This window comes from Canis lupus, chromosome 14 (assembly GCF_003254725.2).
Source record: "Canis lupus dingo isolate Sandy chromosome 14, ASM325472v2, whole genome shotgun sequence".
Taxonomy (NCBI): Eukaryota; Metazoa; Chordata; class Mammalia; order Carnivora; family Canidae; genus Canis; species Canis lupus.
This window is the reverse complement of record NC_064256.1, coordinates 35,803,550-35,825,739: the sequence shown is the minus strand read 5'-3', so window position 1 is coordinate 35,825,739 and position 22,190 is coordinate 35,803,550. Positions and strand designations below refer to the sequence as shown.

The following is a 22,190-nucleotide window of genomic DNA, read 5'->3' as shown; positions in this document are numbered from 1 at the left end:
CCAGATAGCTATGCTGTGAGTGTTGAGGAAAGGGAACTTTATTCTGCTTCATTTATTTCCATTTTAGGTGATTTAATGAGCCTTACGCACACACACACGCACACACGCACACACATGCACACACCAGCACGTTCCTACATATACACAAAGGCAGTTTTGGAGGGTCTGAGTAGATTAGGGGATTGGTAATGGTCGCTGGTCCCCATGTCAAGGATGCTTATGACCTGGAAGGGCTGGGACAATTCATGGAAGGCAATGGAAGCCTCCATAGAGAGAGCTTTTGAGATGAGAGCTACATCAGAGCTGAACACACCATTGCCTCTGGATCCCTCATTTGGTTCTTGTCCAGATCAGGGGTGACCAGAAATGATGACCATCTGTCCACTGTTCCTCAGCCTCCGGCCAAGGCCAAGTAGACCTGGCGCACACCGCCACTCCCGCCCACCCCAGCCTCAGTTCCACTGGGTGGAATGTCCTGCTTTGTTCCTTTTCATTTTCCTTGGCTCTAATTCCTACTGAAGGAGGCAGTGTATGGAATCATTTTCTTTTTTAATAATGACAAAATCTAACATTTGTTGAGAAGTCCCTAGTAGCAGGCCTCATGCTATGTGCCTTGTCCCAAATACCACCCCCCCCCATATTTTTTTCTAGGGCTGCTCTAACAAAGTACCACAAACTGAGTGGCTTCTTGACTGAAATTTATTGTCTCATGGTTCTGGTGATCAAATAAGCAAAATCAAGGTGTGGGCAGGCCATGATCCCTCTGAAGACACTAGGGAAAAAGTCTGTTCCAGATCCCTCAGTTTCTGGTAGTTCCTTGGCCTGTGCAGCAGAACACCATTCTTCACATGCCATTTTTGCCATGCGGTTGTCTACCTCCAACTTTTCCCATTTTATAAGGACACCAGTCATCCTGGATTAGGGACCAACCCCACTCCAGCATGACCTCATCTTAACTAATTATATCTGCAATGACCCCATTTCCAAATAAGGCCACATTTTGAGTTATTGGGAGTAAAGATTCAACATACAAATTTGTGGGGGAGAGGACACAATTCCCATTATCACCCTCTCTACCCCCCAACTAGCACATGAGGAAGCTAAAGCACAGAGGAGAGAAATGTTCCCAGAGCCATGCTACTAGGAAGTGGCCACTCTGGGATTCCAGTCTGAGGCCTGTTACCCAAGGCAGTGGTTTTCCAGCTTTGGCAAGAGCCAGCATCACCTCGGGGGGGCTCGTTAGACACGGACCGCTGGAGCCCACCCCCAGAGTCTCTGGTGCAGGATGCCTGGGTTGGGGCCACTGCATTTGCATTTCTAACAGGTTCCAGCTGCTGGTGCTGCTGGTGCAAGAATCTACTTTTTTTTTTTTTTTTTTAAGATTTTATTTATTCATAAGAGACACAGAGAGATAGAGGCAGAGACACAGGCAGAGAGGGAAACAGGCTCCATTCAGGGGGCCGGATGTGGGACTCCATCCTGGGACACCAGGATCACACCCTGGGCTGAAGGCCGGAGCCCAACAGCTGAGCCACCCAGGCGTCCCAAAGGAATCCACTTTAAAAACCACCATCCAGTTGTTCTCAGGCTTCCATGTGCAGAAACATCAAGGGGAAGTTTTATTTGTTCTTTTGAGGAGACCCTGTATCTCACTCCAAGAGATTTCAGTCTGCTAAATGTGGAGGGGACCCAGAAATGTGTATCGTTGACAAGCAAGTCCAGCAATTCGGAGTCACGTGATCAGTGGCCACACTCTGAGAAAGTCTGGTTCCTGCTTCCCGCCAGACCCCAGAGGTCCTCAGCTTTGACTGCACACTGGAATCACCTGGAAACTTTCAGAAGTTCTAAACTGGTGCCTGGGATTCGCCCTGGAGGCTTCTGATTGTAATAGTGTGGTGGGTGGCCTGAACCACTGAGGTTTGTTTCTGTTTGTTTTTTTTTAAACAGTCTCTTAGAGGTGCTTCTAACATGCAAAGTTGGGGACCATGCCACAGGCCCAAGTATGAAAAAAGCTGCTATGGTCTGGTTACTGTGGGTGAGTTTCCAGAGTATCCATCCACAGAGCCTGGACATCCCAGGAGCTCCAGTTTTTCCCCAGCATGAAGTCAAAAGGGCCCTCCTTGTTACTGAGAACTTTTGCAGCCCCAAAGCCTGTACCTTTCCCCTGAGAACCAGAGTTTTTGTTCCTCCACTCATTCACAAGTGGCCGTGTGGTGCCCTAGGGCGCTGTGAGAACTCTGGAGCCAGGCTGCCTGGGTCTGACCCCAGTTTCTACCTCTGCTAGGAGCATGACCTCATGTGCATTATTTATGGGGTACTGGGCTTCCCTTGTCTGAAAACCTTGTCTCCTAGGGCAGTTGTGAGGAATAAGTGAGTTTCCTGCAGGTAAAGATCTTGTAACAGAGCCTAGTACAGAGTAAGCTCCAAATGAGTGTGTCTTACAACTGTTCATCGAACAGATATGTATTAAGCAGCTACTATGTGCCAGGCATTGGGGTGTAGCAGGGAATGGAACACAAATAGGGATGAAAAAAGCTCTGTGGGGTCCCTTACCCCATAGAGCTGACGATGGAGGGAGCAGAAGGTGACAATAATAAATAACTCAAAGGGTACCAGGTTGTTTCTGTCAGAATCCCCAAGATGGGGGATCCCTGGGTGGTTCAGCGGTTTGGCGCCTGCCTTTGGCCCAGGGTGCGATCCTGGAGTCCTGGGATCGAGTCCCGCGTCGGGCTCCTGGCATGGAGCCTGCTTCTCCCTCTGCCTGTGCCTCTGCCTCTCTATGTCTATCATGAATAAATAAATAAAACCTTAAAAAAAAAAAAAAAAAAAGAATCCCGAAGATGTCCTGAGGCGCCCTTTAAGGGACAGGGTCTGTGTTATCTGCACCCTCCTTTCTCGCCCTCTTCAGATGTTGAAGCCCTAATTCCTACTGTGATGGTGTCTGGAGGGGCGCCTTACAGCTGTAATGAGGTCAGCAGTGGAGAGCCCTCACAGGTGTGTACAGTGCCCTTAGGAGAAGAGACAGCTTGATCCCCCTCTGCTCTGCTACCTGAGGCCCTAGCAAGGCTTCCTCCCACACACCAAGAAGAGGGCTGTCACCAGCCCCCCACCCTGCTGACACCCTGATCCCTGACTTTTCCAACCCCCCAAGACATAAATTTCTGCTGCGTAAGCCGCACGGTCTATGGTGTTTATTAGAACAACCCTAAATAAGACGTAATCCTAAGTGAGAGAGATGTCAAATTCAAGTCCTGGGTCTCCAGGCGGTGCTCCCAGGGGCCGGGTCAGGGCGGGGAGAGAATGATGGAGTGGGTGGGTGTGCAAAGGCCCGGGGGCACGCGTGGCGCCGCCACTGCCCTCCCACTGCCTTCCTCTTCTTGGATTACGCTTTTCCAAGAAGCTCTCTGGATCCCTCTCCCGTCCTTCTGTCCCCTTGTCAACTGCCTCCCGAAGGGGTCGCCCGGGAAAGGAGGATGCGGTGGAGCGGGCCAGGGCGCCGACAGCAGCGCCGGGGGCAGCGCCAGCCCAGCGGAGCCGCCGTGGGTCCTTCCCTCTCGGAGACGCCCCCGACAGACCCCCCCCCCCCCGCCGGGGGCGCTGCAGGGCGCTGGCCCTGGGTTGCCCTCGGAAACGTCCCCTGCACCTCCCCCCCCCCCCCCCCCGCGGGCCACAGAAGGTTTCCCCGCGCCTGGGCTGTGCTGGGGGCTTGGCAGGGGCTGGGGGAGGGGACACCGACGGCCGAAATGTTCCCCAAAAAGCAGACTGGTCCCCAGTCCCTGTAGCACCTGCACCTCCTGTGGCCGCCGCGGGGCAGGCGGAGGGCCCCCCTCTCCCCCCCCCCCCCAAAGCAAGGATGAGACTTGGGTCAGACTCGTCCAGGCCGACAGGTCGAGGGCCCCCTTCTCCCTGGAGCCTTCAGGGGGATTTTTCTGGAAAGACACCCCCCTCCCCGGGGGGAGCTTTAAATGCAGATCCTTGCCCTCACCTGGGACTTCTGTTGGGAAGAATGGGAATCTGTACATTTAAAACATTTCTAAAAAAAAAAAAAAAATCCATTATACTTACTATACCGTGTTAGGTTGGTGTCAGGTATGCAAGGCAGTGGCTCAACAATCCCACTCGTGTCGGTGCATCCTGCTGAGCGAGCGCCCACCCCCGCCGTCCACGCCTCCGCTCTGCAAGCTGGCAGCTCGCTCTCTAAGGGAGCCGTCTGGTTCTTGGTTTGCCTTTTTTTCCCTTCATTTGTTTTGTTTCTTAAATTGCACGTGCAAGTCAAACGCTAGAGTATTTGTCTTTCTCTGACTTATTTCACGTAGCATAATACTCCCAAGCTCCATCCCTGCTGTTGCAAATGGCAAGATTTCATTCTTTTCTATGGCTGAGTAATATTCCATTGTGTGTGCGTGTGTGTGTGTGTGTGTATAATTATATATATAATATTCTATTGTGGGGATCCCTGGGTGGCTCAGAGGTTTAGCACCTGCTTTCAGCCCTGGGCATGATCCTGGAGACCCAGGATCTAGTCCCACATCAGGCTCCCTACAGGGAGCCTGCTTCTCCCTCTGCCTCTGTCTCTGCTTCTCTTTCTCTCTGTGTGTCTCTCATGAATAAATAAATAAAATATTTTTAAAAATTCTATTGTGTGTGTATATAATTATATATAATATTCCATTGTGTGTGTATACACACACACACAATATTCTATTGTGTATATATGTGTCTGTGTCTATATGTATATATATGTGTGTGTGTATATATATATTCCTTTGTATACATATATATTCCATTGCGTATATATATTCCATTGAATATATATGTGTGTGTATAAATATATATATATATAATATATATATCATTGTACTCTAGCTCCATCCACATTGTTGCAAATGGCAAGATTTCATTCTATGGCTGAGTAATATTCCATTGTGTGTGCGTGTGTGCGTGTGTGTGTGTGTATATAATTATATATATAATATTCTATTGTGGGGATCCCTGGGTGGCTCAGAGGTTTAGCACCTGCTTTCAGCCCAGGGCCTGCTCCTGGAGACCCGGATCGAGTCCCACATCGGGCTCCCTGCATGGAGCCTGCTTCTCCCTCTGCCTGTGTCTCTGCCTCTCTCTCTCTGTGTCTCTCATGAATAAATAAATAAAATATTTTTTAAAAATATTCTATTGTGTGTATGTGTATATAATTATATATATTCCATTGTGTGTGTTTTTTTAAAATAAATTTATTTTTTATTGGTGTTCAATTTGTCAACATACAGAATAACACCCAGTGCTCATCCCATCAAGTGCCCACCTCAGTGCCCACCACCCAGTCACCCCCACCACCTCCCACCTCCCCTTCCACCACCCCTAGTTCGTTTCCCAGAGTTAGGAGTCTTTCATGTTCTGTCTCCCTTTCTGATATTTCCCACATATTTTTCTCCTTTCCCCTTTATTCCCTTTCACTATTTTTTATATTCCCCAAATGAATGAGACCATATAATGTTTGTCCTTCTCCGACTGGCTTACTTCACTCAGCATAATACCCTCCAGTTCCATCCACGTCGAAGCAAATGGTGGGTATTTGTCGTTTCTAATGGCTGAGGAATATTCCATTGTATACATAGACCACATCTTTATCCATTCATCCTTCGATGGACACAATATTCTATTGTGTATATATGTGTCTGTGTCTGCATATATATATATGTGTGTGTGTGTATATATATTCCTTTGTATACATATATATTCCATTGAATATATGTGTATGCGTATATATATATATATATGTATATATATACATCATTGTACTCTAGCTCCATCCACATTGTTGCAAATGGCAAGATTTCATTCTATGGTTGAGTAATATTCCATTGTTCCGTGTGTGTGTGTGTGTGTGTGTGTGTGTACATACCACTTCTTTTTTTTTTTTTAAAAGATTTCATTTATTTATTCATGAGAGACACAGAGAGAGAGAGAGAGAGAGAGAGAGGCAGAGACATAGGCAGAAGCAGGTTCCATGCAGGGAACCCGATGTGGGACTCGATCCTGGATCCCAGGATCATGCCCTGGGCCAAAGGCAGACATTCAACTGCTGAGCCACCCAGGGATCCCAACCACTTCTTTATCCATCTATCAACGAACACGTGGGCTGCTTCCATAATTTAGCCATTATAAATAATGCTGTGATAAACCTATGGGTATATATGTCCCTTCGAATTAGTGCCAGTGGTTTTTTTGTAGTAAATACCCAGTAGTGGAATTACTGGATCATATGGTAATTCTTTGATTTTCTTGAGGAAACTCCATACCGTCCTGCTAAACAGTGGCTGCACCAGTTTATGTTCCCACCAACAGTGCATAACGGTTCCTTTTTCACCAAATCCTCAAACACTTGTTGTTTCTTCTGTTTTTCATTTTAACCATTCCGACAGGTGTGTGGTGATATCTCATTGCGGGTTCGGTTTACATTTCCCTGATGGGGAATCTGCATTTTTAATAAGCGCCTCTGATGTCACAATTGGTGCGTTCATTACTCTGGAAAACACTAATAAGAGGCTCAGTCAGAGTAAATCAATTTCTTGGAGATTTGCCAGGAATCTGGAAACTGTTTCAAAAGATGTTTCACTGGGTAATTAGAAAATAAAAGAAGTAATTTTACCTCTAAAGGACAGAAAGTGGCCATTTTTACCACTGATGTGGCTGCATTTTTGGATTCAATTACAACCAAATTCCGCTACTCTGCTAAACCCTTAGTTACAGGATTGTCTCATTTGTTCCTCTCACAACTGGACAGCATCAGCCTCTCCATTTCCACACCGGGTAACTGAGACTTGCCCAGGTAAAGAAATTTCCCCAGAGTCTCTGTTCATCTGTAGGAAGGTGTCCACTCCACCCCAGCTCTGTGTGGTCCCCGAAAACTTTGCAACCCTCTGTGCAGTTTGTGTAAATGTATAAGGGAAGCATGGACTCTTGGTCTGTCAGTGTGACCCCTGATGGGGTGACATGCAAGTTCTGCAGACTTGAGACTGGAGCTGGACACAAAATGTCCTGGAGATTACTTGAAGTCCACTGCAACCCTTAGCAGTGGTTTGGGGGCCAGAGATGGCCAAACACTGGTCATTTCTGTGTATTAGTTCTCAGTTCTTTGTACTGATGCACAAAAGCAGATTTAGGTCAATCACCCTAGACCAAGCCACCTTCAGCTCCCTTGGCGGTTAGCCCAGCAGGGTCAAAAGGAGCTCGGTGGCTCTGTGCGCCCCCATCCTCAGCACAGCAGCAGAGCGGGCCTTCTAATATGTCAATCAGATCCTGTTGCTCCAACCTTCCAATGGATTAGAATAAAACCTAAAGCCCTGACTGTGGTCCTCAAAACTCGAATGGTTATAACCCAGAGCACCTCTCCTTCCTCACCTTCTACCAGTCCCCACTGCTCGCTCAGCTCTTATCTTCTCTCATTCCCATCTTAGGGTCTCACCTACTAGAATCTAATGGCTGAGAGGACAAGAATTTTGCCCTGTGCACTGCTCAACCTTCTATGCTGGCATTTGAGAAATATTTGTGAGTGAACATTTATGAATGGATTTGTGAATTGTGTTTTTTAATTCTGGGGTGTTGTTTCATTGGGAAAAATAGAGACGGAGATAGTTGTGAGGGGGAAGTTCTATTTCACTTCTACACGTTAGTAGCTGTTTGAGGTTCTCCCGTCTATTCTCTAGAGTCAAAGCACAGAAAAAGCACAGTTTCTCAAAGGAAAGAACATACCCACTGAGCAAAGGAAGGCATATCCCCCTCCCCCACTCTCTGTGTTCACATCATGAGCCACCTGCAGGGAGCCTTCGAGGAGCTGACCATGTTCTGTAACTTGCTGTGGAAGAATTTACACGGGCTTCTTGGCATGGAGTTCATGCAGACGACATCAGAACCCACTGTAGAGGCACATGTAGGGACACCTGGGTGGCTAGTGGTTGGGCACCTGCCTTCAGCCCAAGGTGTGATCCTGGAGTCCCAGGATCGAGTCCCACTTCGGGCTCCCTGCATGGAGCCTGCTTCTCCCTAAACTGCTGAGCCACCCAGGCTGCCCAGGAGAAGGCCATTTAATACCCATGGTCTACCATGCTCCCTCACCTGGCAGTGTAAAACAAAGGTGCCCAAGACCAAAGTGTTTATATAAGGAAGGAGAAATAGGTTTGCAATGTACAAGCCAGAGGTAGTCTGTGTAAAACTCGTGTAAACATCAGAACTGTAATATTCTAAGTAGAAGATTTAGTTTTCATTGGTGCTGGGTCAAAACAGAAGTTGTATCCTGTCTGAGATTTAAACATTTTTTAAAAATAGAAAGACAGGGACGCCTGGGTGGCTCAATGATTGAGCATCTGCCTTTGGCTCAGGTTGGGATACCGGAGTCCAGGATCGAGTTCCGCATCGAGCTTCTTGCAGGGACCCTGCTTCTCCCTCTGCCTATGTCTTTGCGCCTCTCTCTCTCTCTCAGTCTCTCTCTCTCTCTCTCATGCATAAATAAATAAAATCTTTAAAAATAAATAGAACGGCATATCATATGATTTCACTTATATGTGGACTAAAGCAAAACAAATGAATAAACAGAAAGCAGAATCAGAGTTGTAAATGCAGAGAACAAACCAATGGATGCAAGAGGGGAGGGGTTGTGGGATGGGCAAAATGGATGAAGGGGAGTGGGGGATGCAGGCTTCTAGTTATGGAGGAAGTCACAAGAATAAAAGGCACAGCATAGGGAATAGAGTCGATGTTATTGTAATAGCCTTGTATGGTGACAGACCGTAGCTACACTTGTGAGCAGAGCATAATGTGCACAGAGAAGTTGAATCACTATGTTGTACACCTGAAACTAGTGTAACATTGTGTGACAGCCATACTCGAATAACAAATATGGGAAAAAACCCTACAGAGTGGGCCACCCACAAGGACATCTATCACAAACTGATTCATAAGTGGCTTCAATTTATAGCATTTAGAGTTATTAGTACTTAAAATCTTAAGACTCAGACTTAAAAAAATAAAAGTTTTCCTAAATTTGACAATAATTCTAAAAATTTGCATGACATTAAGAATAATGGGATGTTCCTATTTGATATTACAAAATCATTATCATATAAAAAGTACACAGACGAAAATATAGGAAAAAATAATGGGCTGGTCAGTCAATCTACATATTATAGACGATAATTATCTTAATAATTATGACTATGTCTCTGGGTTCTATGATGTTTGTGATATTTGTCAGCTTTTTATTTTTTTATTGAGATATAGTTGATATAACATATATATAATATATGTATATATAAATATACATAACATAAAAAACATATGTTACATATAATACATAATAATACATAACATATATTATATATATATACATTACAAAATGATCACTTCAATAAGTCTAGTTAATATCTATATGCACATTCATGCAGCCTTTACCTTATAATGAGAACTTTTTTTTTTTTTTTTTTTTTTGAGAGAGAGCACACATGTGAACAGGAGAGGGGTGGAGGGAGAGGGAAAGAGAATCCTGAGCAAGCTCCATACCCAGCACAAAGCCTGACTTGGGGCTCAATTTCATGACCCTGTAATCATGATCTGACCTGAAATCAAGAGTCAGTATGGGATCCCTGGGTGGCGCAGCGGTTTGGTGCCTGCCTTTGGCCCAGGGCGCGATCCTGGAGACCCGGGATCGAATCCCACATCGGGCTCCCGGTGCATGGAGCCTGCTTCTCCCTCTGCCTGTCTCTCTTTCTCTCCCTCTCTCTGTGACTATCATAAATAAATAAAAAAAAAATTTAAAAAAAAAAAAAAAAAAAAAGAGTCAGTCACTCAACTGACCCAGCCACTAAGGCGTCCCTTAATGAGAACTTGTAAGATCTTACTGTCTTAGCAACTTTCAAATATACAATGCAGTATTATTAACTATAGTCAAAATGCTGTACATTAGGTTCCCATGGCTTAGTTATTTTATAACTGGGAGTTTGTATCTTTGACTCTCCTCCACCTGTTTCACCCACACTCCTTCCCCTGCCTCTGGCAACCAACAATCTGTTTTATATCTATCAGTGTAGGGTTTTGTTTTGTTTTGTTTTTCTTTTTTAGATTGCACAAAAAGTGAAATTATTTGGTGTGTATCTTTCTCTGTTTCTCTGACTTATTTCACTTCTCATAATACCCTCTAGGTCCAACCATTTTCTCAAATGACAAGATTTCCTTTTTATGGCTGAATAATATTCCCATTATATATAAGAATGTGAAATATATATATTTCACATTTTCTTCATCCATTCATTCATCCCTGGACATTCAGTTTGTTTCCATGTGTTGGTTATTGTAAAATAATGCTGCAGTGAACATGGAGGTGCAGATAGCTTTTCAAGTTAGTGTTTGGTTGTTTGTTTTTTTCCAAGTTAATGTTTTTATTTCCTTCAGATAAATACCAAGAAATGGAATTGCTAGATCATGTGGTAATTCTATTTTTAATTGAGGAATCTTTGTGCTGTTTTTTTAACAGTGGCTGCACCAGTTTACATGTCACACCAGTGCATGAGAGTTCCCCCTCTCTACATCCCCTCTCACCATCACTTGCTATTTGTTGTCCTTTTGATGATAGTCCTTCAAACCGGTATGAGATGATATCTCTTTGTGGTTTGGATTTGCATTTCCCTGATGACAAAAGGTTTGGAGCACCTTTTCATGTGTCTCTTGGCCTTCTGTATGTCTTCTTTGGAAAATGTCTATTCAGATCCTCGTTCATTTTTAAAATGGATTGTTTGGTTCTTTGCTATTGAGTTGTCTGAGTTTTTTTTTTTTTTTAAGATTTTATTTATTTATTCATGAGAGACAGAGAGAGAGAGAGAGGCAGAGAGAGACAGAGGAGAAGCAGGCTCTATGCAGGGAGCCCGATGCGGGACTCGATCCCGGGACTCCAGGATCACGCTCTGAGCCGGAGGCAGGTGCTTAACCACTGAGACACCCAAGGATCCCCCATGAGTTTTTAATATATTTTGGATATTAACCCTTACCGGACAGATGATTTTCAAATATTTTCTCTCATTCAGGGCACTGCCTTTTTATATTGCTGGTGGTTTCCTTTGCCGTGCAGAAGCTTTTTAGTTTGATGTAGTGCCACTTATTTATTTATTTTTTGTTTTTCTTACTTTGCTTTCAATGCTGGTCAGCTTTTTAAAATTCATAATTAGTTGTGATCTCATTTCTCACTCTAAGTGAATACTTTGGTACCTCCCCCTACTGACCCATTAAGATTCTGCCTGACAGACAAAAACAGGTAAGCAAGACTTCCTAGGGGAACCTTCCTGAACAAGCCCGTGGGGCTGTGCTGCAGGCCCCACCACCAGCTCATCAGAAAGGGAGGGAAGAAATAGATCAAAAGAGGGAGAAATGAGAGAGGAAAGGCAAAAGTACAGAAACTGGAGTTGAACCAGGTGAAAGTGGGCAAGAGAGAGACGAAGACTCATACTAGCCGCTAACCAGAAAGAGACACGTAAAGCCAAATATTAGGAAAATGTGGAGTAAAACAGACTAAACACGTTAGAGGGTTTTTCTAACTCTCTGCCAGGCCTTTCCCAGATGGCAACTGAACCATTTGTTTAAATTAAGTCTTGCTTAAATTATAAGGAGCTGAGCTAATTGTCAATGTCAAGAATTCTTGGAACCCAGCCACAGGAGGTGGGTGAACAGACAGCGCTATAGGGTGGGGAAGCGGCGCAGCGCTTGGCAGCTGAGGATTTCTGGGATCCTTCTGGTACCCACTCATGTTTAAAACAATAGTCACCCTCCCGAAGCCAGCCACTTCATTGTGACTCCAGTGCAGGGCCCAGTGCCATGAAATATTAAGCATCTCTAATGGAAAACTTCTTTTTGAAAATTCTCTGAAATGAAAGTAGAGGAGGAAAAGCGAGGGACGCCGGGGTGGCTCAGCGGTTGAGCATCTGCCTTCGGCCCAGGGGGTGATCCTAGAGACCCGGGGTCAAGTCCCACATCGAGCTCCCTGCATGGAGCCTGCTTCTCCCTCTGCCTGTGTCTCTGCCTCTCTCTCTCTCTCTCTCTCTCTCTTTCTGTGTGTGTCTCCCATGAATAAATAAATAAAATTAAAAAAAAAAAAAAAGGAAAAGCAAAAGCTGGGGCAGGTAGCATCCACAGTGGGTATCTCCCCTCTCCTTTCTTCCTTCTTTTCTTTATTTCTTTCTTCCTTTTTGTCAGAGCTCCTGTAACATTCATTAAGTCAAAAATCCTTTTGAAACCAAATAAACAACCTAGATGATTAAAAATTAAGCTAAAGTTGACCTTTGAGGGCAGCCCTGGTGGCTCAGTGGTTGAGCATCTGCCTTTGGCCCAGGGCCTGATCCTAGAGACCCAGGATCGAGTCCCACATCGGGCTCCCTGCATGTGCATGGAGCCTGCTTCTCCCTCTGCCTGTGTCTCTGCCTCTCTCTGTGTGTGTCTCTCATGAATAAATAAAATCTTAAAAAAAAAAATAGAATAAAGTTGACCTTTGAAAGTGTCCGAAATAATCACACGTAGAAATAAGAGTTTCCTGACATTATGAAACAGAGCCTGAAGTGTTCACGTGGATGGCCCACGGTTTAAGATGCACTGTGAAAGGGGAGCTAAGAAAGCAGGCTCAGACAGGGCAGAGATCACGGGGTCGAGTCTGAACACCCATAAAAGAGAAGCACTCTCTGGATAGGCACAAATTGTTCACTTACACATCTTAATACTCTTAGCTCCTCTCTTGGCCCCCTGGAAACAGCTCGTGGGGCTGCTCCACGTCCTCCCCCAGCATCTCTGGCTAATCTGAGTCTCAGTCTGACGGCTTCCTTCACACCCACCTGCCCCAGCTGTGTCCTTCAAAAACACTTAGAGACTGCAGCCAAGCTAGTTTTCTTTTTAACTTTCGATTTTTATTGAGGTAAATTAAGAGTTGGGAACAATCCCAACTTAACTTTCCTAATACTGTCACTAAGTGGCCACGGGTAATTGCTTGAAAGCTGGCCGCCAGATGACAGTCTGAACAGACCAACCCATGGTGGCAGGCAAACCTCAGAAGGGTCAGCCATTCAGCACCACTCCACAGCCCATTATCTGTATGCTTTGCTGACCCTGAGCTGGAAAAACCAAGCCTCCTGGATCTGTGAAATTTGGATCAGAACTACCTAAACAGCTTCTCTGTCGGCTTTTCCAGGCTAAGGGGACAAGAATCTTAATTGTTGAAAGCTAATGATGATGATGTCTAACAGAAAATCACTTGCCCATGTACACATCAAGTTGGATCGGTTACTGGAGACTGTTCACCTAGTGCCGATGACTTTTAAAATATCTCTGTGCCATAGGTGTGAGCATTTTGGCTCTAGAAATTCCTGCAGGGCATATAAAGGCGGTGAGCCTTATGGAAAGGAAAATGAGCCCTCTTCCAGGCCTGCCTCAGTGGGCTCCCCACAGACAGTGTGAAGGTGGGTCAGGCACTCCATTCTTAGGATCCTCAACATAGCTGTCCATAAAAGGGGGATGAGGCCCTCTGCCATGTTGACTTGAAAGGGGATTTATGGAGATCAAGTGACACATGCTCTGAATGGATCTTGTAAACTTCAATTATACGTAAAGCAAATGACACAGATGAAAGATTCTCTATCCCTAGTGCCCCGTGTTACTGTCCTGCTCTCCAGACCCTGCTGGAGCTGCCATAGGTGCTCTCCCCAAGGGTGTATGGGCTGTTGAGCTCTACTGTCCAGGCCTTAGGGGTCATGATTGATGAGATTCGTTCACTTTAAGGAAAGTCAACACCATTTTGAGGCTGGATGAACTTGAGGGGTCTTTTATTTGCCACGAGTTTGGCCTGAACCTCAACCAGCATCATACAAGGGTGTCGTGCTTGATAAGCACATGTGACAACGCGTGGATGATGGGATAAATGACCGCAGATTAACCACAGAGAAGCTTTCCCAGCCTGTGAAGGGCTCAGCGGCCCTCCTGGTTTGGGCTAACACGGACGCTCGCTAACCTGATGAAGTCTTGTCACTTCCTACTGTGGACAGATTTTCCTGGTTTACTTATTTATTCCTCTTAAATTGCTCTTAATCCCAGCTGATGTTTTCTGTTAAGTTCTATTTTAACTTGCTTAGAAAGTTTCCCAAGCAAAAGGGCATCATTTTCCCCCCTTATGGTTGTATTTTCAGTATTGGAAAAAAATATTTCTTCATGGGATAAAGTATGAAAGTAATTTCCCAAAATAGGAAAATAGACTTCAAGGCTTCCAGAAAAACTGAGAAATTAGAAACAAAAAGGTCTTGTTTGTTTTCATATTTATTTGCTTTTTGAAATTATAAAAGTAATCCGTGCTTATTGTAGCAAATTGGTACAAAAAGCACAGAACAGTAAAGAGAGACAGAAAACACTTTCAACACCCAGGCACCTTCCTTCTAGTATTTTTTTCCCAATGCATTTTCCACAGCTCAAATCATTTATTGATTCATTGAGCAAATAATTTTTGTGGCTCCTCTGAACTAGGCACCATATGGGGCAAGCATTTTTTTGGAAGACACTGGTCAACAGGATAGTTTTACCCAGTTATGCATCTGCTTTCTTTATTTATAACAAAGTTTCTCCAGGAGATGTTTGCCCATTTGTGAGTATATCAGGGGCCACGTCTACAAAATTGGTGGAAAGGTCTTCCTGTGTGGATTGTTAACTAATAATCATGTCATTCTCTAAGTCACATGAAAGTCTCTGTCCATTTGTTATTTAGAATAGAACATAATCATCCTAAAGTAGCTGCTCAGTGATGGATGAGACCCATGAATTCTGACACCATTGCTCTGCCTATCAAAATTTTAAAAGGGATAAGTATTCCATGACCCTATCCTAATCCTGGGCCAGTGCTTTAGGGCTCATCCTGTAAAGCAACAGGGCTCTGAAAAATGTTAGTGGGCCCAACCGGTTCATCTTTTTGTATGATTGAGAGACAAAAAGAGATAAAGAATGAATATTGCTGTTTTTATCTTTGCTCCTCTAGGGTAGAATTGTTTTCTACAGCATCCCCTGAGCCCCCCAAATCTCCAATCAAAGGAGAGAATGAAAAAGAATTGTTCTGGGGATCCTGGGTGGCTCAGCGGTTTAGCGCCTGCCTTTGGCCCAGGGAGGGATCCTGGAGTCCCAGGATCGAGTCCCAGGATCGAGTCCCAGGATCGAGTCCCAGGATCGAGTCCCACGTCGGGCTCCTGGCATGGAGCCTGCTTCTCCCTCCTCCTGTGTCTCTGCCTCTCTTTCTCTCTATGTCTATCATAAATAAATAAATCTTTAAAAAAAAAGAATTGTTCTTCTAAATTATTCAAATTTAAGAATATAGGTACAGATCAGACTGAGGCATCAGTAAAAATGTCTCTCGCTAGCATGTTGCAATCATCCCCACCCCCAAAGTCAATTAGCTTCCACTTAAGTGGCCTCTCCAGTCACAGAGGGGATCTCTTTTGTTTTCCTTTGTACCCAGGGCTCCCTTCTAGTCCCTTAATGAAACAGTCCAAACATTTATATACAGTAAAGCTCTGAGTATGGTGTTCACAGTGGGGGAGTGTGGGGCACACAGTGACTTTGCCATCCATCCTGGGGGATTTCAGAAAGTTTTTCACTTTTTCAATAATATTTTCCAAGTCTGTCTGTCTGTCTGCCTTCTGTCTATCTCTGTTTCAGCACAAAGGCAAGTTTTCAGGTCAGCTTTCCAAAAATGAGTTGCATCTGATATTTTTCGTACTATAGAAGTCAGTGAACACATCGAAGTATTGAGATTACAATTTCCCATATTTAGAGGATTTCCTACTAAATTTTTTGAGAGGTTTATTGGCTTTGGTCCCTCATTTTAATTCAGGATGGTAATATTAAAATGCTTATGAGGCAAAAGTCTTTGTCCCTAAGAAGCAGCCATGGGAAATTAGAAGCACGGCTATCTGTATACACACCTACATACACATAGGAGCTGGACAGTAGTGAAAGAAGGAAAAACAGAGTTGATTCAGGACTATTGCCATCGGGGAAAAGAGACCTCAGTGTAGAACTAAGCTCACTTCCAAATACAGCATGGACAGTGGGAATTTATAGCCACGAGCCGGGTCGGGGGTAGCAGATAGCAAATTGCTAAGAGGAATTATCAGTAATAAGGAGATTTTTGGCTTAAACCAATCAAACAGGATTCTTGCTGATGACAGGCCAGGGTGATGAGAGGTCACCTGGGGGAATGCTGAAGAATGAGGAATCTGCTAGGATACAGAGGATGAAGGCTTTCACTAAACTGACTTAGTTCTTGCCAGAAGTAGATTTTATAAGGAAGTGTATAAATAGACCTAGAAGGTTCAGGAGCCTGACTAAAGTTTGGTCAAGCAAGGAATCTTTGTCAATATATAGATTTTGTTTTTTCTGGATTCTTAAAATGTCAAGTTTTTAGTGAAAATTTTCCTAGGGCAACAGTTCCCTTGCAAGGAGTCCATGAAGCATCTGCATCCGAATAACCCTGGGGAGATTTTTTTTTTTTAAGATTTTATTTATTTATTCATGAGAGAGAGAGAGAGAGAGAGAGGCAGAAGGAGAAGCAGGCTCCATGCAGGGAGCCCGACATGGGACTCCATCCTGGGTCTCCAGGATCACGCCCTGGGCCAAAGGCAGTGCTAAACCACTGAGCCACCCGAGCTGCCTAGATTTTTTTTTTTTTTTCAAATATGGAATTAAGATTTTTTTTTAGATCCTCAGATGATCTGACTTAGTGGGACTTGAGAATCTATATTTTAAACGTCTTCATCAATCATTGTCATGCTCAGGTACAGTTGAGAGCCACTGTCTAGGGCAGTGTACTTGGCCAAGTCTTGAAAAGAGCAAAGCCATGCCTTATGTTTTATTTTCTAAAATAATAGTGACAGTAGCTACCACTCAGTTACTTTATGTTTCAGTTTCTGTACTAGGTATTCCCCTATATTGAGTTAAACACATAGTTATTGAGAGCCTGTTACGGTGTTGAATTTGCAGTCATCTAACCCTAGAAGATTTCTTTAGCTTTAGGACAATGAATGTTTTTTAAGCTAGACAGCCTATGAACAGGCTTTATTAAAGCATTGCCTCCCTTTCTTTACCTTAGTTTACTTCCTTTTTGTGAGGTGCACAAAGTGGGTTGTGGCTAACTAAACAACTGTCAGATAGCCAAGAAATAACATTGAAATTGATAGCAAGTGCATGGTTTAGACACAAAAGAGTAGAGTGGAGCACAGTGTGATAGGTAAGGAGTTAATAGTCTGTGTTTTCAGGTAGTGCATCATAGATTCCCTTCAGGGTGCTGATAGTATGCATAGGAAATGCCTCCACATATATATTTTTCCCTTGTCTGTTTTATTAATGTAATGATGCAGTTGTGCTGATTTGTGTTGTTGGAGCTGTTAATATTTTTACATCTAAGGTGAGTAAATTGCAAATTGATTCATTCAGAAATATTAAGATCTATTCCAGAGACAATTTCGGGGTATGGTGTTTCATCTTTTTTAAAGTTTGCTCAAGGGATGTCTGGGTGGCTCAGTGGTTGAGCGTCTGCTTTCGGCCCAGAGCATGATCCTGGAGTCCTGGGATCAAGTCCCGCATCGGGCTCCCTGCATGGAGCCTGCTTCTCCCTCTGCCTATGTCTCTGTGTCTCTCATGAATAAATAAATAAAATCTTTAAAAATAAAAAAATAAAGTTTTCTCAAGATCACATTCATTGGCAGTGGAAGTAGAATCAGAATCCTTAAGTCCATCTGCACTACCAGCCACGCTGATAGAAACAACATGGTTGGAACCCACCATCCTTAACTGTTGCATCAAAGTATTTGAGAATGGATGGCAAGAATTGACACCTCCCAGTTTACTCTGTGAATTCCAGTAATCCCAACATAGAAATTATTTTTAAAAGATTAAACGAGTTTGGTTTTAAGAAACTTTGCTCCTTTGGGGTTGTAAAAGCATGGATTATCCATCTATGTGGTTTTAAAGGCTCTTTACATCTCCCTGCATGGTCTGATCTGTTTCAAGTACATCTGCTATGAATGTAACTGAAAGGGAGACTGTCACAATTTACAGGTCTTGGCAATTTCTCCCCAGGGAAATAGAGAAGGGGGATCTGCTAAGTAATCAAAGTTTCAAAGGTTCTCAGCCAATAAATCCATAGCAAAATTTTAAGCATAAGGAAAACAGAACAATTTTCCTTTTATCTATGCAAACAGCCAACCTCATCATCACGGAGTGATTTTCTGACAATAAATAGGAAATGTCTCTTGAACATTGGCTGGTCTTTCATTCAACAACATTTATTGAGTACCTTTCATGTACCAGCATTTTAGGCACTTCAGGTACATTGGGAACAAACAGATAAAGATCGCTTGTCCTTCAGATTTTTCCTGTTAAACTTTTTTTTTTTTTTCTTACTTGAAAATTTTATTGGTCAGGGATAAAGGAAGTCAGGCAGCCCCCCAGGGTTCCACAAGCTCTCACTGCTTCCGCCATTGATGGGGCGGTTCACGTGCTTGGGGGACCCCAGGAATGCCTGAGCTTGGGTCTGGCACTGAGGGGCACCACATAGGCCAAGAGCAGAGGCGGCGGGGAGTCCAGGCAGTTGGGGGCCAGGACCTGGTGAATCAGCAGCAAGTCCAGCAGGTTGTAGTTCCCAAAGGAGATCCGGTTGCCCACGATGAAGGCCTGGCCCCCCTCATTCTGGGACAGCAGCGTTTCAAAAGGCTTCAGGTAACCTGGTAGTACCTTCACTTAGATCCTCCACACCATCGTTCACTACATCCAGCAAGGCCACCTCCTGCTGGTCCTTCCCGTAGAGCCCAAGGGAGCAGCCTAGGTGTTGCAGGTGGCATTGGACTGGTACAAGGTGAGGTCTCCATCCTGGAACTTGGGGAGCTGCCCATACAGACAGGAGGCCTTGAGTGAGCCCTTCATCCAGGTCTCCATGGTCACCACCTCCTGCTTCCAGCTCTGGCTGGCCCTGGTCAGCCAGCAGCGTGCACATGGCCTCACAGGGCCCTCGAACAGGGAAGTAGATGGTGGCGTAGGGTGGCATGGTTGCAGCACAGGGGCGGTGGCAGTAGCAGTAGCAGTGGCAGTGACGGTGGCGGCAGCACTTCCTGTTAAACTTTTACACATTTTGGAAATATCAATGGAATACAGATTTCGTTGGTCTGTGGGTTGTAAACTGGTAATCAGAGGCTCAGTTCAGCTCACAGATGATTTCTTTGGTTAGCTGGGCGGACTTTAGTGAGTTTGAATGCTTTAGAAGAGCTAGACATTGACCAGAAGACACAAGTCTGTGCCATTTCTTACTGTTTGCACCTCATCGGCTTCACTCCTCCACTTACCTGTCTGGCTCCTGAAGGCATCCGGGTCTGTGGCTGCTGGCACTTAGTATGTCCAAGCTTGGAATTGGTTCTTTCTGTGCATCTGGAATTTTCAGTGTAAACTCTTTCATCACCTCAAGGAATTCAGATGCTCTGAATTCTTGGTCATTCATGGGTGTCAACTCCCACACATAGTCACACAAAAGATTCTGAGGCCAGAAAGGCCAGTGGCTTACATGGCTGGTAATAATAGCTAAGATGTTTCTAGAACTCTCTATGCTGTTCTTTCTTTTATGCTGGAAATCTTTTATGGTTTTTTTTTCCTGTTGGCAAAATGTACATGGTGGTTACAGGGGGGAAACAAGCTCTTGCATCTATATTTTAGGAAGATAATGGAAGTCTTCTCTCATTCCTCTCAAGTGTCAGCCAGCTGCACTGTCTGGACTCCTACACTCGTCCTCTCCTTTTGAAATGGAATGCTCCTCCCCACTCCCTATCCCCACAATTCCTCCCGGTCTGTTCAATCCAATTCATCCTTCCCTTAGGGTTCCTATCTTATTCATTAAAACAATTTATCCTACTTTAACTCTTGTTGGTTTTCCCTTCTCTGAAGTCAAGGCACATTTAGGAAAGTCAATACCATCCATTCATTCTTTTCAACATTGGTTGATTGGCTACCCTGCCCTGCCCCAAGCACTCCAAATTGAGCCCTTAATTATCTATTGTCCTGTATGGTTTAGTGATGGTTATGGTCATCCTATTTCCTTAACAAAGTGTACATTTTTCATTAGGATGGACCATGCCTGAGACCACCATTTTCCATACAGTGCTCTTGTAGGAGTAAGAAAAGGACCCTGTCGCCACTTGGGTGCAATGCTTGGAGGCGGAACACACCGCCCCCCTCCCATTGCCTACTCACCTGTGCCCCCTCCCCAGGACTGGAACACCTGCACAGCCATATGGGGGAACCCATGGAGCATCGGTGAATGACCCAGCAAAGAGCAGACCCCTCAGAAAGACTTGACAAATCATTCATCTTGTTTAAAACAGAGAAAGTCCTCAATTATCATTAATAATGAAAAAAATTCTTCCTAACCACATGTTAACCAGGCTCCTGAAGGTACCAGCCAATTTCAGGTCCTATTTTAGAAGCATCACATCCTTGTTCCACTCAGTTTTTACTAGGAGGTCAAACCTGGGTGATTGTGACGGTGAGAGGAGGTTCTGTTAATAATTGCACCAGGACTGGGACGCCTGGGTGGCTCAGTCAGTTAAGTATCTGCCTTTGGCTTGGGTCATGATCCTGGGGTCCTGGATGGAGCCCCAAGTTGGGCTCCCTGCTCAGCGGGGAGCCTGCTTCTCCTGCTGCCCCTCCCTCTGCTCATGCTCTCTTGCATGCACACTCTCTCTCAAATAAATAAAATCTTTAAACATAATAATTGCATCAGGACCACAGGGGCTCAGTGGGCCTGTCCCAGGCAAATGGGGTTATATATCCACAGTAGTAAAATGAGAAGCACCTTTACCACCACCATCTAAGAAAATATGTTAGTCTATTTATCCTGCTGTATCAAAAATGCCTCAACTGGGTGGCTTATAAATAAAACAAATTTATTTCTCACCATCCTGGAGGCTGGAGAGTGCAAAAATCAAGGTGCCAGCAGATCTGGGGCCTGGTAAGGTCCCACTTCCTGGTTCATAGAGAGAGCGTTCTGTGTTCTCACCGGGTAGAAGGAATGAGCTGTCATCATTGGCCCTCTTTTTTCTAAGGGCACTAATCTCAATCACGAGGCCTTCACCCTCATGACCCAATCACCTCCCACAGGCCCTGCATCCTAATACCATCACCTTAAGGGTTAGGATTTCAACATACAAGCAAAGTGGGGGGAATGTACACAGACCATAGCAGAAGATATCAGCTCTAGTCTCCGACAGACATTGGGCAAAGAAGGGACACCTGCACTACCACCACCACCACCACCACCACCACCCCCGCCCGGCTGCCTCCAGATTCAGATCAAGGACTATAGCAGAGTGGCAGGATACAAAATCAATGCCCAGAAATCAGTAGCATTTCTATACACTAACAATGAGACTGAAGAAAGAGAAATTAAGGAGTCAATCCCATTTACAATTGCACCCAAAAGGATAAGATACCTAGGAATAAACCTAATCAAAGAGGTAAAGGATCTATACCCTCAAAACTATAGAACACTTCTGAAAGAAATTGAGGAAGACACAAAGAGATGGAAAAATATTCCATGCTCATGGATTGGCAGAATTAATATTGTGAAAATGTCAATGTTACCCAGGGCAATTTACACGTTTAATGCAATCCCTATCAAAATACCGTGGACTTTCTTCAGAGAGTTAGAACAAATTATTTTAAGATTTGTGTGGAATCAGAAAAGGCCCCGAATAGCCAGGGGAATTTTAAAAAAGAAAACCATATCTGGGGGCAACACAATGCCAGATTTCAGGTTGTACTACAAAGCTGTGGTCATCAAGACAGTGTGGTACTGGCACGAAAACAGACACATAGATCAGTGGAACAGAATAGAGAACCCAGAAGTGGACCCTGAACTTTATGGTCAACTAATATTCGATAAAGGAGGAAAGACTATCCATTGGAAGAAAGACAGTCTCTTCAATAAATGGTGCTGGGAAAATTGGACATCCACATGCAGAAGAATGAAACTAGACCACTCTCTTGCACCATACACAAAGATAAACTCAAAATGGATGAAAGATCTAAATGTGAGGGATCCCTGGGTGGCGCAGCGGTTTAGTGCCTGCCTTTGGCCCAGGGCACGA

At 44.5% G+C, this 22,190-nt stretch overlaps 1 pseudogene; it reads right to left on the bottom strand.

The window, feature by feature from the left end:
- Nucleotides 1-18,478: 18,478 nt before the first annotated feature.
- LOC112670830 (glutathione S-transferase P-like) lies at nt 18,479-19,102 on the bottom strand (annotated as a pseudogene).
- Nucleotides 19,103-22,190: the final 3,088 nt, after the last annotated feature.